Source organism: Ovis aries, chromosome 7 (assembly GCF_016772045.2).
Source record: "Ovis aries strain OAR_USU_Benz2616 breed Rambouillet chromosome 7, ARS-UI_Ramb_v3.0, whole genome shotgun sequence".
Lineage (NCBI taxonomy): Eukaryota > Metazoa > Chordata > Mammalia > Artiodactyla > Bovidae > Ovis > Ovis aries.
In genome coordinates this window covers 52,204,620-52,220,826 of record NC_056060.1, presented here as the reverse complement: position 1 = coordinate 52,220,826, position 16,207 = coordinate 52,204,620, and the positions used below count along the sequence as shown (strand labels likewise).

Genomic DNA, 16,207 nt, shown 5'->3' with positions numbered 1-16,207 from the left:
CATATTGTTGTCTTGACTATTATATTTTTTCAGCTTCATTTCCTCCAACATCATTTAAAATTTTTATGAACTACTAACATATAGCTTTATATGTAATGGATTTTTCTATCCAGCCCAGTTTATACCTCTGAAATAGCATGAATTTTATTTTTGTACACTTTATAGCTGGCTGTAACACAGTGTCAGAGCAGGATTTTTTTCTTAAAATTTGCACTTTTAACATGTCTAAGGGTTAAATTCTCATTTTGAAACACATTAGAGAAAAAGAAATTATTATATTGGTCATAAAATTAAAATATTACTTTACTTTAAAAAGTTTGTTATTAAAAAAAGCAATGGGGTTAAGGTCATAAAACCTGGCTTTTAACCCCAAAGGTATTGTTAATGAACCATGTAACCAAATCTCTCTAAAAATTGATTTCCTAATTACTGAAAGTGAAGGGCCTATGCAATATACTCCTCTAAAATTTGGTGATTTGTAGTATAATTTAATCTGAAATTTAAAAAATACTTTAAGTAGATTGGGATTTTATTCTAGCTAATGTTAAAGATATCTTAAGGACTTCCTGGTGGTCCAGTGGTTAAGACTTCACACTGTCAGTGCAGGGATCTTGGGTTCGATCTTTGGTCGGGGAACTAAGATCCCACATGTCTTGCACACAAATGAAAGCTATTTTAAGGAAAAAAAAAAGATATCTTAGACTCAACTACCAAGTTGTGTTTGCTTCATGTACATACTGAATTGAATTCTTATTAGCTAAACTCCCCTCAGTAAGCCTTTTCTGTATCTAGTTTCATATTATTGTTGCTGTTCAGTCACTCAGTCGTGTCTGACTCTTTGCAACCCCATGAGAGAAACTGCAAATGTTTATTTGACTCACAAAGTGATGAATGTTATTGGATAAAGGTCCAGAATTCACAACATCCTTTGAAATCCTGTTTCTTTTCATAATGTTTCCATAGCTAAATGCTCTGTTTTATATCTTCTCATTACCCTGAAACATCACTTCGCAACAAATATAGTGGCTACATAGAATTATATTCCTAATTTTTTTTCAAATAATTGCAGAATTGAATTATGAAAGACTAGTTTTTAATGGTGAGTTCCAATTAAAGTCGAAGAAATCAATAACACTGTTGTTGGTTAGGGGGAGGGATAATTTAGAATATTGGGATTGACATGTACACACTACTATATACAAATATATAATGAATAAGGACCTACTGTATAGCACAGGAACCTCTACTCAATACTGTGTAGTAGCCTATATGGGAAAAGAAGTGGTAAATAAGAACTGATTAACTTTGCTGTATACTGAAACAATAGAATGGGAAAGACTAAAGATCTCTTCAAGAAAATTAGAGATACCAAGGGAACATTTCATGCAAAGATGGGCTTGATAAAGGACAGAAATGGTATGGACCTAACAGAAGCAGAAGATATTAAGAAGAGGTGGCAAGAATACACAGAAGAACTATACAAAAAAGATCTTCACAACCCAGATAATCACGATAGTGTGATCACTCACACTCACCTAGAGCCAGACATCCTGGAACATGAAGTCAAGTGGGCCTTAGGAAGCATCACTATGAACAAAGCTAGTGGAGGTGATGGAATTCCAGTTGAGCTATTTCAAATCCTAAAAGATGATGATGTGAAAGTGCTGCACTCAATATGCTAGCAAATTTGGAAAATTCAGCAGTGGCCGCAGAACTGGAAAAGGTCAGTTTTCATTCCAATCCCAAAGAAAGGCAATGCCAAAAAATGCTCAAACTACCACACAATTGCACTCATCTCACACACTAGGAAAGTAATGCTCAAAATTCTCCAAGCCAATCTTCAGCAGTACATGAACTGTGAACTTCCAGATGTTCAAGCTGGTTTTAGAAAAGGCAGAGGAACCAGAGATCAAATTGCCAACATCCGCTGGATCATGGAAAAGCAAGAGAGTTCCAGAAAAACATCTATTTCTGCTTTATTGACTATGCCAAGCTTTTGACTGTGTGGACCACAATAAACTTTGGAAAATTTTGAAGGAGATGGGAATACCAGACCACCTGACCTGCCTCTTGAGAAATCTGTATGCAGGTCAGGAAGCAACAGTTAGAATTGGACATGGAACAACAGACGTTCCAAATAGGAAAAGGAGTACGTGAAGGCTGTATATTGTCACCCTGCTTATTTAACTTATATGCAGAGTACATCATGAGAAACGCTGGGCTGGAGGAAACACAAGCTTGAATGAAGATTGCCAGGAGAAATATCAATAACCTCAGATATGCAGATGACACCACCTGATGGCAGAAAGTGAAGAAGAACTAAAGAGCCTCTTGATGAAAGTGAAAGAGGAGAGTGAAAAAGTTGTCTTAAAGCTGAACATTCAGAAAACTAAGATCATGGTATCCGGTCCCATCACTTCATGGCAGATAGATGGGGAAAGAGTGGAAACAGGGTCAGACTTTATTTTGGGGGGTTCTCCAAAATCACTGCAGATGGTGACTGCAGCCATGAAATTAAAATACGCTTACTCCTTGGAGGGAAAGTTATGGCCAACCTAGACAGCATATTCAAAAGCAGACATTACTTTGCCAACAAAGGTCCATCTAGTCAAGGCTATGGTTTTTCCAACTATCCACGGATGTGATAGTTGGACTAAAAGAAAGCTGAGCGCCGAAGAATTGATGCTTTTGAACTGTGGTGTTGGAGAAGACTCTTGAGAGTCTCTTGGACAGCAAAGAGATCCAGCCAGTCCATCCTAAAGGAGATCAGTCCTGGGTGTTCATTGGAAGGACTGATAATGAAGCTGTAACTCCAATACTTTGGCCACCTGATATGAAGAGCTGACTCATTTGAAAAGACCCTTATGCTGGGAAAGATTGAGGGCAGGAGAATGGGATGACAGAGGATGAGATGGTTGGATGGCATCACCAACTCGATGGACATGAGTTTGGGTGAACTCCAGGAGTTGGTGATGGACAGGGAGGCCTGGCATGCTGCAGTTCATGAGGTCCCAAAGAGTTGGACACGACTGAGCGACTGAAGTGAACTGAAACTGTTACAACATTGTAAATAGACTATACCCCAATTTAAAAAAATACTCCAAAGCACTGATTGTTTCAAAAGTTTTTCACGAAATACTTCCTTATTCAAGAGAGGTATGTGCTCTTCATGACTTGACTGATAGCTGATTTTTTTTAGTCATTTTGTATTATCTGAAAGACACCAGAAGATTGGTTTTATCAGGGGAGGACTTGATATCTGTCATTTGGGGGATGACAGATCAAAATGTAGTACAGCTTTTCAACCATATCTAATAATTATTGCACATAAACATTTGGCATAGTTAAAATTTTGAATAATTAAAGCTGAGGCTCAGCTTTTGCTCAGAAAGGGTTATTGGTTTAACATACTCTTGTCTGATCTCATCTAATATTGATTACACAATGATTGAAGGTAGGGAACAGCTGCTGAAAAATACCTTATAAAAGAATAGGAGGTTAGGGGGTGTGAATGTGTCTTGTTTGCTGCCAGTTGTTAATCTGCTGGGAAAGAAGAACATCCAGAAATCATTTCTCCTCTCAGAATAGATTATATAAATATGCTGAGTTAGGGACAGTAGTGAGATGGAAAGAGTTTTTCTTGACTATTCATTTTATTCACTCAGAATGACTCTTATGTTGAGTTTTTAATTGAAGCATAGTTGACTTAACAGTATTATATTAGTTTTAAGTGTACAACCTGTATAGATTCACTATTTTCTAATGGCTATATTTCCCTGTGCTGTAGAATATAACCTTGTTGCCTATTTATTTTATGCATAGTAATTTGTGTCTCTTAATCCTATACCCCTATGTCTCCTCTTTCCATACCCTCTCCCCTTTGGTAAGGAGGACCAGTTTGTTCTCTGTTTCTGTGAGTTTGTTTTTGTTTTGTTATATACATTCAATCATTTTATTTTTAATTTCTACATGTAAGTGATAACATACAGTATTTGTCTTTGTCCAGATTATTTCACTAAACATAATATGCTCTAGGTCCATTCACATTGTTGCAAATGACAGAATTTAATTATTTTTTTATGGCTTATTAATATATACCTTGTCTTCTTTATCCATTCATGCGATGAAGCAACTCATGGTTGCTTCCAAACCTTGACTATTGTAAATAATGCTGCTGTGAAGATTGGAGTGCAGGTATCAAATTAATATTATGAGAAATATTTTTTTCTCACAATAATTTTAAAGCAAGTAATTTACTTAGGCATCTATACATCAAAAAATATTGAAGAGCTAATCTGTATTTTAATAACAACATGTTTTTCTATAGGTGAAGATAAAGTGAGAACTTTCTCTGTATCAATTTTGTTACATAGTTCTTTGATAACTAAAGCTAGAAAACACATTTAAAATTTACTGCTAAAATTATAACCAGGAAGATATACATTAAGTTGGTTCCATAGACCTTCTCACATTACCTTGATTGGACTTTACTTTTTTCTTTTTATCCACTTATAACTACTTTATACCTTTTAATGTAATTTCAGTTTATTAGATTGTTTGTTGAGAAATAATAAGATTTTATAAGCTTGTTTTAATTAATATATATGCTGTTTTGGGTTCTGCTTATTTCCTCTCAAGACAGCCATGTTATAAAATGAATGATCACTTCCCAATGATGCCATAAGGAAATGTACAGCTTTGGGTATTTTTAAGTAAAAAAATGAAAATAACAATTATTACTGAATTTCTGATAGCTCCCAACTATTGGGGGAAAAATAAAAAAACTATATCAATCCTCTAAATGAATAGAGATCACTTTTGAAAATTATAACCTACAGCTTTCTGCACTGTGAATAATAGCTTCTTTTAAAACTGAACCAGGAAGAAATAGAAAATCTTAACAGACTCATCACAAGCACAGAAATTGAAACTGTAATCAGAAATCTTCCAGCAAACAAAAGCCCAGGTCCAGACGGCTTCACAGCTGAATTCTACCAAAAATTTAGAGAAGAGCTAGCACCTATCCTACTCAAACTCTTCCAGAAAATTGCAGAGGAAAGTAAACTTCCAAACTCATTCCATGAGGCCACCATCACCCTAATACCAAAACCTGACAAAGATGCCACAAAAAAAGAAAACTACAGGCCAATATCACTGATGTACAGAGATGCAAAAATCCTTAACAAAATTCTAGCAATCGGAATCCAACAACACATTAAAAAGATCATACACCATGACCAAGTGGGCTTTATCCCAGGGATGCAAGGATTCTTCAATATCTGCAAATCAATCAATGTAATTCACCACTTAACAAATTGAAAAATAAAGGCCATATGATTATCTCAATAGATGCAGAGAAAGCCTTTGACAAAACTCAACATCCATTTATGATTAAAAAAACCCTCCAGAAAGCAGGAATAGAAGGAACATACCTCAACATAATAAAAGCTATATATGACAAACCCACAGCAAACATTATCCTCAATGGTGAAAAATTGAAAGCATTTCCCCTAAAGTCAGGAACAAGACAAGGGTGCCCACTTTCACCGCTACTATTCAACATAGTTCTGGAAGTTTTGGCCACAGCAGTCAGAGCAGAAAACGAAATAAAAGGAATCCAGATTGGAAAAGAAGAAGTACAACTCTCACTGTTTGCAGATGACATGATCCTCTACATAGAAAACCCTAAAGACTCCACCAGAAAATTACTAGAGCTAATCAATGAATACAGTAAAGTTGCAAGATATAAAATCAACACACAGAAATCCCTTGCATTCCTACACACTAATAATGAGAAAGTAGAAAAAGAAATTAAGGAAACAATTTCATTCACCATTGCAACGAAAAGAATCAAATACTTAGGAATATATCTACCTAAAGAAACTAAAGACCTGTATATAGAGAACTATAAAACACTGATGAAAGAAATCAAAGAGGACAATAATAAATGGAGAAATATACCATGTTCATGGATCGGAAGAATCAATATAGTGAAAATGAGTACACTACCCAAAGCAATCTACAGATTCAATGCAATCCTTATCAGGCTACCAGCAGTATTTTTCACAGAGCTAGAACAATTTCACAATTTGTATGGAAATACAAAAAACCTAGAATAGCCAAAGCAATCTTGAGAAAGAAGAATGGAACTGGAGGAATCAACCTGCCTAACTTCAGGCTCTACTACAAAGCCACAGGCATCAAGAAAGTATGGTGCTGGCACAAAGACAGACATATAGATCAATGGAACAAAATAGCCCAGAGATAAACCCACACACCTATGGACCCCTTATCTTCGACAAAGGAGGCAAGAATATACAATGAAGAAAAGACAATCTCTTTAACAAGTGGTGCTGGAAAACTGGTCAACCACTTGTAAAAGAATGAAACTAGAACACTTTCTATCACCATACACAAAAATGAACTCCAAATGGATTAAAGATCTAAATGTAAGACCAGAAACTATAAAACTCTTAGAGGAGAACATAGGCAAAACAGTCTTTGAGATAAATCACAGCAGGATCCTCTATGACCCACCTCCCAGAATATTGGAAATAAAAGCAAAAATAAAGAAATGGGATCTAATTAAAATTAAAAGCTTCTGCACAACAAAGAAAACTATAAGAAGGTGAAAAGACAGCCTGTGGAATGGGAGAAAATAATAGCAAATGAAGCAACTGATGAACAACTAATCTCAAAAATATATAAGCAACTCCTGCAGCTCAATTCCAGAAAAATAAATGACCCAATCAAAAAATGGGCCAAAGAACTAAATAGACATTTCTCCAAAGAAGATATACAGGTGGCTAACAAACACATGAAAAGGGCTCCACATCACTCATTATCAGAGAAGTGCATATCAGAACCACAATGAAGTACCATTTCATGCCAGTCAGAATGGCTGCAATCCAAAAGTCTACAATTCTGGAGAGGGTGTGGGGAAAAGGGAACCCTCTTACACTGTTGGTGGGAATGCAAACTAGTACAGCCACTATGGAGAACAGTGTGGAGATTCCTTAAAAAACTGGAAATAGAACTGCCTTATGACCCAGCAATCCCACTGCTGGGCATACACACTGAGGAAACCAGAATTGAAAGAGACACATGTACCCCAATGTTCATCGCAGCACTGTTTGTAATAGCCAGGACATGGAAGCAACCTAGATGTCCATCAGCAGACAAATGGATAAGAAAGCTGTGGTACATATACACAATGGAATATTAATCAGCCATTAAAAATAATACATTTGAATCAGTTCTAATGAGGTGGATGAAACTGGAGCTGATTATACAGAGTGAAGTAAGCCAGAAAGAAAAACACCAATACAGTATACTAACACATATATATGGAATTTAGAAAGATGGTAATGATAACCCTGTATGCGAGACAGCAAAAGAGACACAGATGTATAGAACAGTCTTTTGGACTCTGTGGGAGAGGGAGAGGGTAGGATGATTTGGGAGAATGGCATTAAAGCATGTATAATATCATATAAGAAATGAATCGCCAGTCTAGGTTTGATGCAGGATACAGGATGCTTGGGGCTGGTGCACTGGGATGACCCAGAGAGATGGTATGGGGAGGGAGGTGGGAGGGGGGTTCAGGATTGAGAACACATGTACACCTGTGGCAGATTCATGTTGATGCAGGGGAAAACCAATATAGTATTGTAAAGTAAAATTAAAAAAAAAAATAAAGCTAACATTAAGTTAGAACCAAATAATTATTAAAAAGAAAATTTTAGACCATGATTAAAATTGTGATTTAAATGAATTGTTTAAAATAAAATGTAACAAAAATGGGGAAAATATAGCAAAAAGCAGTGATGTGATAAAAACTGAAAGTGCCATATGTAAAGAAAGCAGCATGAAGCAATTCAGTTGATCAGGCCTACGTTTCAGATTTTGAGATATGGATTGATTCAAAGGAGTTCTGCAGCCATCTTTTGGAACCAAAGTTCTCAAACCTATTGTTCATAGTAATTGCCTTCCACTCGTTCCCTTATAGCATGACTTCTATTTCTTCTGCTTTATTTATAAATATACTGGCTTCCTTCCTGCGGCCAGTAGCTTCTTTCTTGCCAAATCCAGAGAACTTTTCCCAGTCTGCATATTGCTCAGTCTTTGCACTGTATTTTAGATGGGTAACCTCATATTTGTTTCATTTTATTTTTAGCATTATAAATATTACATAAGTAATGTGTGTTCTTTTTAGTAAATTAGAACATACAGACTTAAAAAAAAATCCTATGTAGTAACAAAGGCTGACATTTTAGTGGAATCTTTCCTGGCTTTTAAATATGTTTATATACTTTGCACATTTATGTCCTGAGTTAGGTCACTTGGGGTCAGGGATGGGAATCATTAATCATACATTAATACCTAGATGGGGCTAGCTTGTGCTCCACCTGCTTAAAGAGGACATTACTCACTTTTGTAGTGTCCTTTAATTATTACTAGGAGTCCCTAGAGGTGTCTCTCTTGTAGTTGTTTCTGACTCTTTGTGACCCCATGGACTATAGCCCACCAGGCTCCTCTGTCCATGGGGTTCTCCAAGCAAGAATACCAGAGTGAGTAGCCATTCCCTTCTCCAGGGGATCTTCCCAACCCAGTGGTAGACCCAGATCTCCTGCATTGCAGGTGGATTCTTTACCGTCTGAGCCACCAGGGAAGCCCCATATTCTTTTGGTCCCATTGTAAATAGTGCTGCATTTAAAATTTTAATTTCCAATTGTTCATTGCTAGTATATAGAACTACAGTTAGTTTTTGTAAGTTGAACTTGTATCTTACAATTTTGTCAAACTTATTAAATAGCTCCATAGATTGTGGGGGTAGGTTTTCAGAATGTTGAAAATAGACAATCATGTCATCTGTTAAGAGAAACAGTTTTATTTCCTCCCTTCCAAAATTGATTAATTAACTTACCTTATTGTGCAGGATAGAACCATCATTATAATCTCCAGTATGATTATGAATAGGAGTAGTAAGAGTGGAAATCCCTGTCTTACTCCTCATATTAGAGGAAGGAATTTGTTTTTTCACCATTAAATATGAATGAAGTTAGATGTACTTTCTCTCTCTCTCTCTCTTTTTTTAGATTCTCTTTATCAGGTTGAAGTTTCTTTCTACTCCCAGTTAGATGAGAATACAATGTTTTAGACTTTTTTTTTTAAACACCACAAGGTAGGCATTACTGTTGATAGGAATTTTAGAGAAATTATTTTGGACCTACATGCATGTTTTATCATTTTATTTTGATTACTGTTCTGCTGGGGCTTCTTCAGGTGGCACTAGTGATAAAGAATTCACCTGCCAATGCAGGAGATGCAAGAGACGTGGGTTCTATCCATGAGTTGGGAAGATTCCCTGGAGAAGGAAATGGCAACCCACTCCAGTATTCCTGCCTGGGAAATCCCATGGACAGGGGAGCCTGGAAGACTACAGCCCATGGCATTGCAAAGAGTCTGACGTGGTTTTTGACTGAAGAACAACAACAGTCTTCTGGTACCTCAAAATGTTCCTCTGATACTATTTTCTTCCTGAAGTACATCATTTTGAAGTTCCTTTAGCATGAGTATGTGGGTGATAAATCTCTTATGCTTTATTTATCTCAAGATATATTTATTTCTCCTCTCTCTCGCAGGATAATATTAGAGACTGAGAACATGGTTCTAGACTGAAATTATTTTCTTTGACAACTTTGAAAGTATAATAAAACCCTCTCATAATAAAATTTATGAAGATGAAAATTTTCAATTGTGTAAAAAGAAGAGTGGGCTTTTTGTAAAAATTAAAGGGAAATGAGTCATCTGAGTCTGTCTAGCTGATTGGCTAGAAGTTCTAATGGTCTAGCTCTGTAATTAAAATCTTTGTCATTCTGGTTGTGGTTAATACCACTCGGTGGTCGCTGTCTGCTTCAAAATAAGCATCAGAGGTGCCATTTCTGGATCCTGTCTCACTGGCTAGGACTTCTAGGTCAGTGCCAGCATTTATAGAAACACAGTGTTCAGCTGGGGCCCAGTTGGTCAGTCTAATAAAAAGATATTGAGCTAGAAGAATATTGGCAATAAAGGAGCCCTTCCTCCCTGTTTCCTGAGATAGGGAGCTTACTTTTTCCCACACAGTTTTAACCTTTCCTCCATGTTCTACACCTTATCCACATCCTTATCCTAGAAGATAAAGTTTATCTCAACCAATCTTGGATTAGATAAAAGGCAGATAATCATTAATCATTAATTGGTGGTTAATCACCAACCATACTTGACTCAAATTCTCACTTATAAATGGGGCTTATTATCCTAGGATTTCACTCATTCGTTTACTGTCTTCTAGCTTCCACAGTTGCTACTAAATCATCTGCTTTCAGTCTAATTGCTTCTTTCTAGGTTGCCTGTCTTTTCTCTTTGGTTGCTTTAAAGATCTTTTCTTTTTTATTGGTGTCTTGGATTTTACAACAGGCATAAGAATAAATTTTAAATTTATCCTCTTATGACACTCTGTGCTTCTTGAATCTGTGCATTCATGTCTTTACTAAACCCTGGGAGATTCTAAGCAATTAACTTTTATAATATCACTCTCAATTCTAAAAATCTGTCCTTGGACTCTGATTATTTATATGTCAGATCATCTCAGCCTATCTTCTATAATTTTTTAACATTTCTTTCATATTTCCCATATTCTTCTCATTCTCTGTTCATTCTGGATAATTTTCTTAGATATTTTATGCTTTACAAACTATCTGTGCCATTCAACCCACCACTGAGTGTTTTTATCTCAACAAATTATTAGTATTTAACTAAAAAAATTTTATTGGCGTATAGTTCATTCACATGGCGCGGGCGGCTGCCACCGGCGCACATGGCGCGGGCGGCTGCCACCGGCGCACATGGCGCGGCCTAGAGGAGCTACCCCACCACCGAGGTCAAGGGCAGAAGCCAGGAGGACCCCATCCCCGAGGGGCAGCGGCCAAGAGGAGTTACCCCACGTCCGAGGTCAGGGGCAGCAGCTGAGAGTGCCAAGCTGCGACAGCGCAGGAACAGCCAAGAGGAGCTACCCCACGTCCAAGGTCAAGGGCGGTGGCCAGAAGGAGCTACCCCACTCCCAAGGCCAGGGGCAGCTGCTGGGAGGACCTACCCCATGTCCAAAGGGCGGTGGCTGCGTGGGCTCAGGAGGGCTTAGAGGAGCTATTCCACCTTCAAGGTCAGGAGGGGCTGCGGTGAGGAGATAGCCCTCATCCAAGGTAAGGAGCAGCAACTGAGCTTTGCTGGAGCAGCCGTGAAAAGATACCCATGCCCAAAGTAAGAGAAACCCAAGGAAGACGGTAGGTGTTGCAAGAGGGCATCAGAGGGCAGACACATTGAAACCACAATCCCAGAAAACTAGTCAATCTAATCACACTAGGACTACAGCCTTGTCTAACTCAGTGAAACTAAGCCATGCCCTATGGGGCCACCCAAGACGGGCTGGTCATGGTGGAGAGGTCTGACAGAATGTGGTCCACTGGAGAAGAGGATGGGAAACCACTTCAGTATTCTTGCCTTGAGAACCCCAGGAACAGTATGAAAAGGACAAAATGATAGGGTACTGAAGGAGGAACTCCCCAGGTCGCTAGGTGCCCAATACGCTACCGGAGATTGGTGGAGAAATAACTCCAGAAAGAATGAAGGGATGGAGCCAAAGCAAAAACAATATCCAGTTGTGGATGTTGTTATGTTCCAAGCCCGTATCTCCGAACCGACCGAGAGAGCAAGTCCACCATGGTAATGCAAAGGCAAGAAGGGAGTTTTATTTCTAGCGCGCTAGGGCCCAAGTCTCATCCGGCACAGCAGAATCCGACAAGAGCCCCGAACAAAGGAGTGTGGCGGCTTATATACAGGCAGTTTTTTGTCTCAGTTACAGGAGTAGCTGGCGTTACATGATTGGCCAGGCAGGGTGAGCGCATGTCTTGTCTCTTTCTGGTAAACATGACTCAGGTCCTTGGACCATCATTTGGTCCCTAACAGATGTGACTGGTGATAGAAGCAAGGTCCAGTGCTGTAAAGAGCAATATTACATAGGAACCTGGAATGTCAGGTCCATGAATCAAGGCAAATTGGAAGTGGTCAAACAAGAGATGGCAAGGGTGAACATCGACATTCTAGGAATCAGAGAACTAAAATGGACTGGAATGGGTGAATTTAACTCAGATGACCATTATATCTACTACTGTGGGCAGGAATCCCTCAGAAGAAATGGAGTAGCCATCATGGTCAACAAAAGAGTCCGAAATGCAGTACTTGGATGCAGTCTCAAAAACGACAGAATGATCTCTGTTTGTTTCCAAGGCAAACCATTCCATATCACAGTAATCCAAGTCTATGCCCCCACCAGTAATGCTGAAGAAGCTGAAGTTGAACGGTTCTATGAAGACCTACAAGACCTTTTAGAACCCCAAAAAAGATGTCCTTTTCATTGTAGAGGACTGGAATGCAAAAGTAGGAAGTCAAGAAACACCTGGAGTAACAGGCAAATTTGGCCTTGGAATATTGAATGAAGCAGGGCAAAGACTAATAGAGTTTTGCCAAGAAAATGCACTGGTCATAGCAAACACCCTTTTCCAACAACACAAGAGAAGACTCTACACATGGACATCACCAGATGGTCAACACCGAAATCAGATTGATTATATTCTTTGCAGCCAAAGATCGAGAAGCTTATACAGTCAACAAAAACAAGACCAGGAGCTGACTGTGGCTCACATCATGAACTCCTTATTACCAAATTTAGACTTAAATTGAAGAAAGTCGGGAAAACCACTAGACCATTCAGGTATGACCTAAATCAAATCCCTTATGATTATACAGTGGAAGTGAGAAATAGATTTAAGGGCCTATATCTGATAGATAGAGTGCCTGATGAACTATGGAATGAGGTTCGTGGCATTTTACAGGAGACAGGGATCAAGACCATCCCCATGGAAAAGAAATGCAAACAAGCAAAATGGCTGTCTGAGGAGGCCTTAAAATAACTGTGAAAAGAAGAGAGGTAAAAAGCAAAGGAGAAAAGGAAAGATAGAAGCATCTGAATGGAGAGTTCCAAAGAATAGCAAGGGGAGATAATAAAGCCTTACTCAGCGATCAATGCAAAAATAAGAACAAAACAATAGAATGGGAAAGACTAGAGATCTCTTCAAGAAAATCAGAGATACCAAGGGAAAATTTCATGCAAAGATGGGCTCGATAAATGACAGAAATGGTAGGGACCTCACTGAAGCAGAAGATATTAAGAAGAGGTGGCAAGAATACACAGAAGAACTGTACAAAAAAGATCTTCAAGACCAAGATAATCATGATGGTGTGATCACTCACCTAGAGCCAGACATCCTGGAATGTGAAGTCAGGTCAGCCTTAGAAAGCATTTCTAAGAACAAAGCTAGTGGAGGTGATGGAATTCCAGTTGAGCTCTTTCAAATCCTGAAAGATGATGCTGTGGAAGTGCTGCAGTCAATATGCCAGCAAATTTGGAAAACTCAGCAGTGGCCACAGGACTGGAAAAGGTCAGTTTTCCTTCCGATCCCAAAGAAAGGCAGTGCCAAAGAATGCTCAAACTACCGCACAATTGCACTCATCTCACATGCTAGTAAAGTAATGCTCAAAATTCTCCAAGCCAATCTTCAGCAATACATGAACCGTGAACTTCCAGATGTTCAAGCTGGTTTTAGAAAAGGCAGAGGAACCAGAGATCAAATTGCTGACATCTGCTGGATCATCAAAAAAGCAAGAGAGTTCCAGAGAAACATCTATTTCTGCTTTATTGACTATGCCAAAGCCTTTGTGTAGATCACAATAAACTGTGGAAAATTCTGAGAGAGATGGGAATACCAGACCACCTGACCTGCCTCTTGAGAAACGTATATGCAGGTCAGGAAGCAACAGTTAGAACTGGACATGGAACAACAGACTGGTTTCAAATAGGAAAAGGAGTACGTCAAGGCTGTATACTGTCACCCTGCTTATTTAACTTATATGCAGAGTACATCATGAGAAATGCTGGACTGGAAGAAGCACAAGCTGGAATCAAGATTGCCGGGAGAAATATCAATAACCTCAGATATGCAGATGATACCACCCTTATGGCAGAAAATGAAGAGGGACTAAAAAGCCTCTTGATGAAAGTGAAAGAGAAGAGTGAAAAAGTTGGCTTAAAGCTGAACATTCAGAAAATGAAGATCATGGCCTCTGGTCCCATCACTTCATGGGAAATAGATGGGGAAACAGTGGAAACACTGCAGATGGTGATTGCAGCCATGAAATTAAAAGACGCTTACTCCTTGGAAGAAAAGTTATGACCAACCTATATAGCATATTGAAAAGCAGAGACATTACTTTGCCCACAAATGTCTGTCTAGTCAAGGCCGTGGTTTTTCCAGTGTTCATGTATGGATGTGAAGAAAGCTGATGGGTGCCAAAGAATTGATGCTTTTGAACTGTGGTGTTGGAGAAGACTCTTGAGAGTCCCTTGGACTGCAAGGAGATCCAACCAGTCCATTCTGAAGGAGATCAGCCCTGGGATTTCTTTTGGAAGGAATGATGCTCAAGCTGCAACTCCAGTACTTTGGCCACCTCATGTGAAGAGTTGACTCATTGGAAAAACCTCTGATGCTGGGAGGGGTTGGGGGCAGGAGAAGAAGGGGACGACAGAGGATGAGATGGCTGGATGGCATCACGGACTCGATGGACGTGAGTCTGAGTGAACTCCGGGAGGTGGTGATGGGCAGGGAGGCCTGGTGTGCTGCAATTCATGGGGTCGCAAAGAGTCGGACACGGCTGAGCGACTGAACTGAACTGAACTGAGTTCATTTGCAGTGATGTGTTAGTTTCAGGTGTCCAGAAAATTGACATGGATCAGTTAACAAACGTTTATTTAAAGCCTGAAAGGTTCATTTGGTTATTTGTACATTTGCTTGGTCTTGTTGTTTGCTCACCATTATGATTTTATCCCTTATTTATTTAAATATTTTCTAAATAGATATTCTGCTTTTTACAGCTAATACAATTTTAATCTCATTTGGGAGTTCTAAATATTTATTATTTCTGCTCATTTTTTACTAATGGTGATTTGTTTCCTTTCTGAGTGTGAGTTTTGTTGGTGAACTCACATTTTCTTGATCTTACTCCAGGAATCCGGGGGGATTAATTAGAGGTATTTTTCTCTGAAGATTTGTTTTGGTTCTGCTGGGAGCCTGGGGGCACTACCCATCTGGAACTACTTTAGCTTTTTTTCATTTGGTTTAGTAACTTTGAGCAAGGGTCTCAATTTCAGCTGCTCCATATTACTGTTGGCCAAACACAGACTTTATTTTCTGAGCACAGTTCTTTAATGGACATTTTCTCTGATTAGTCCTTTTATTTTTAATTGCCTATTCACACAATCAGTTTTGTTTTGTTTGAGAGGGCAAGGAGCTAGAGGGGGAGACATCAGCAAGACACATGGAAATTTTCTCTGCTTCCTTCAAATTTTCAGCAATGCATATATACTTCTCTGCATTTTTTAACATAATCTGGTTGTTTTGCAATACAAGGGTGCCCCCAGATGATTTAATTTACAATTCTGTTGAAGCAGAGTCTCTTTTAGCTTTTTAAAAAATAGACTTTATTTTTTAAAAAACAGAATTAGATTTACAGAAAACCTGAGAATAGAGTTCCCATATATCCTCCACCCAATTTCCCTTATTATTAACATTTGTCTAATGCATTTGTTACAATTAATGAGCCATTATTGATGCATTGTTATTAACTAAGGCCACAGTTTATTCAGATTTCTTTGGTTTTTAAACCTAATGTCTTTTTCTGTTCCTGGATTTGATCCAGGATACCACTTTACATTTGTCATGTTTCTTTAGGCTCCTCTTGGTTGTGATAGTTTCTCAAACTTTCCTTGCTTTGCCTGACATTAATGGTTTTCAGGAGTACAGATGGGGTATTTTGTAGACTGTCCTGACTGGATTTTTTTTTTTTTTTTTACTGTAGTAAAATATACATAAATAAAATTTACCACTGTAACTATTTTAACATATGCAATATGGTGGCATTAAATATATTCATAATGTTGTTCATTGATTATGATTATCCATTTCCAGAATTTTTTGATCTCCCCAAACAGAAACTCTGTACCCATTAAAGAAAAATAACATGCCAGTCTCCTCTCTCCCCATTTCCTGGCAACCTC

The 16,207-nt window shown here is 38.4% G+C and overlaps 1 protein-coding gene across 1 annotated transcript in view; it reads left to right on the top strand.

Annotated features, from left to right (window-relative positions):
• Window positions 1-16,207, top strand: part of TEX9 (testis expressed 9) — a 251,995-nt gene that overhangs the window by 131,426 nt on the left and 104,362 nt on the right. The gene's annotated exons all lie outside the window — the stretch shown is intronic.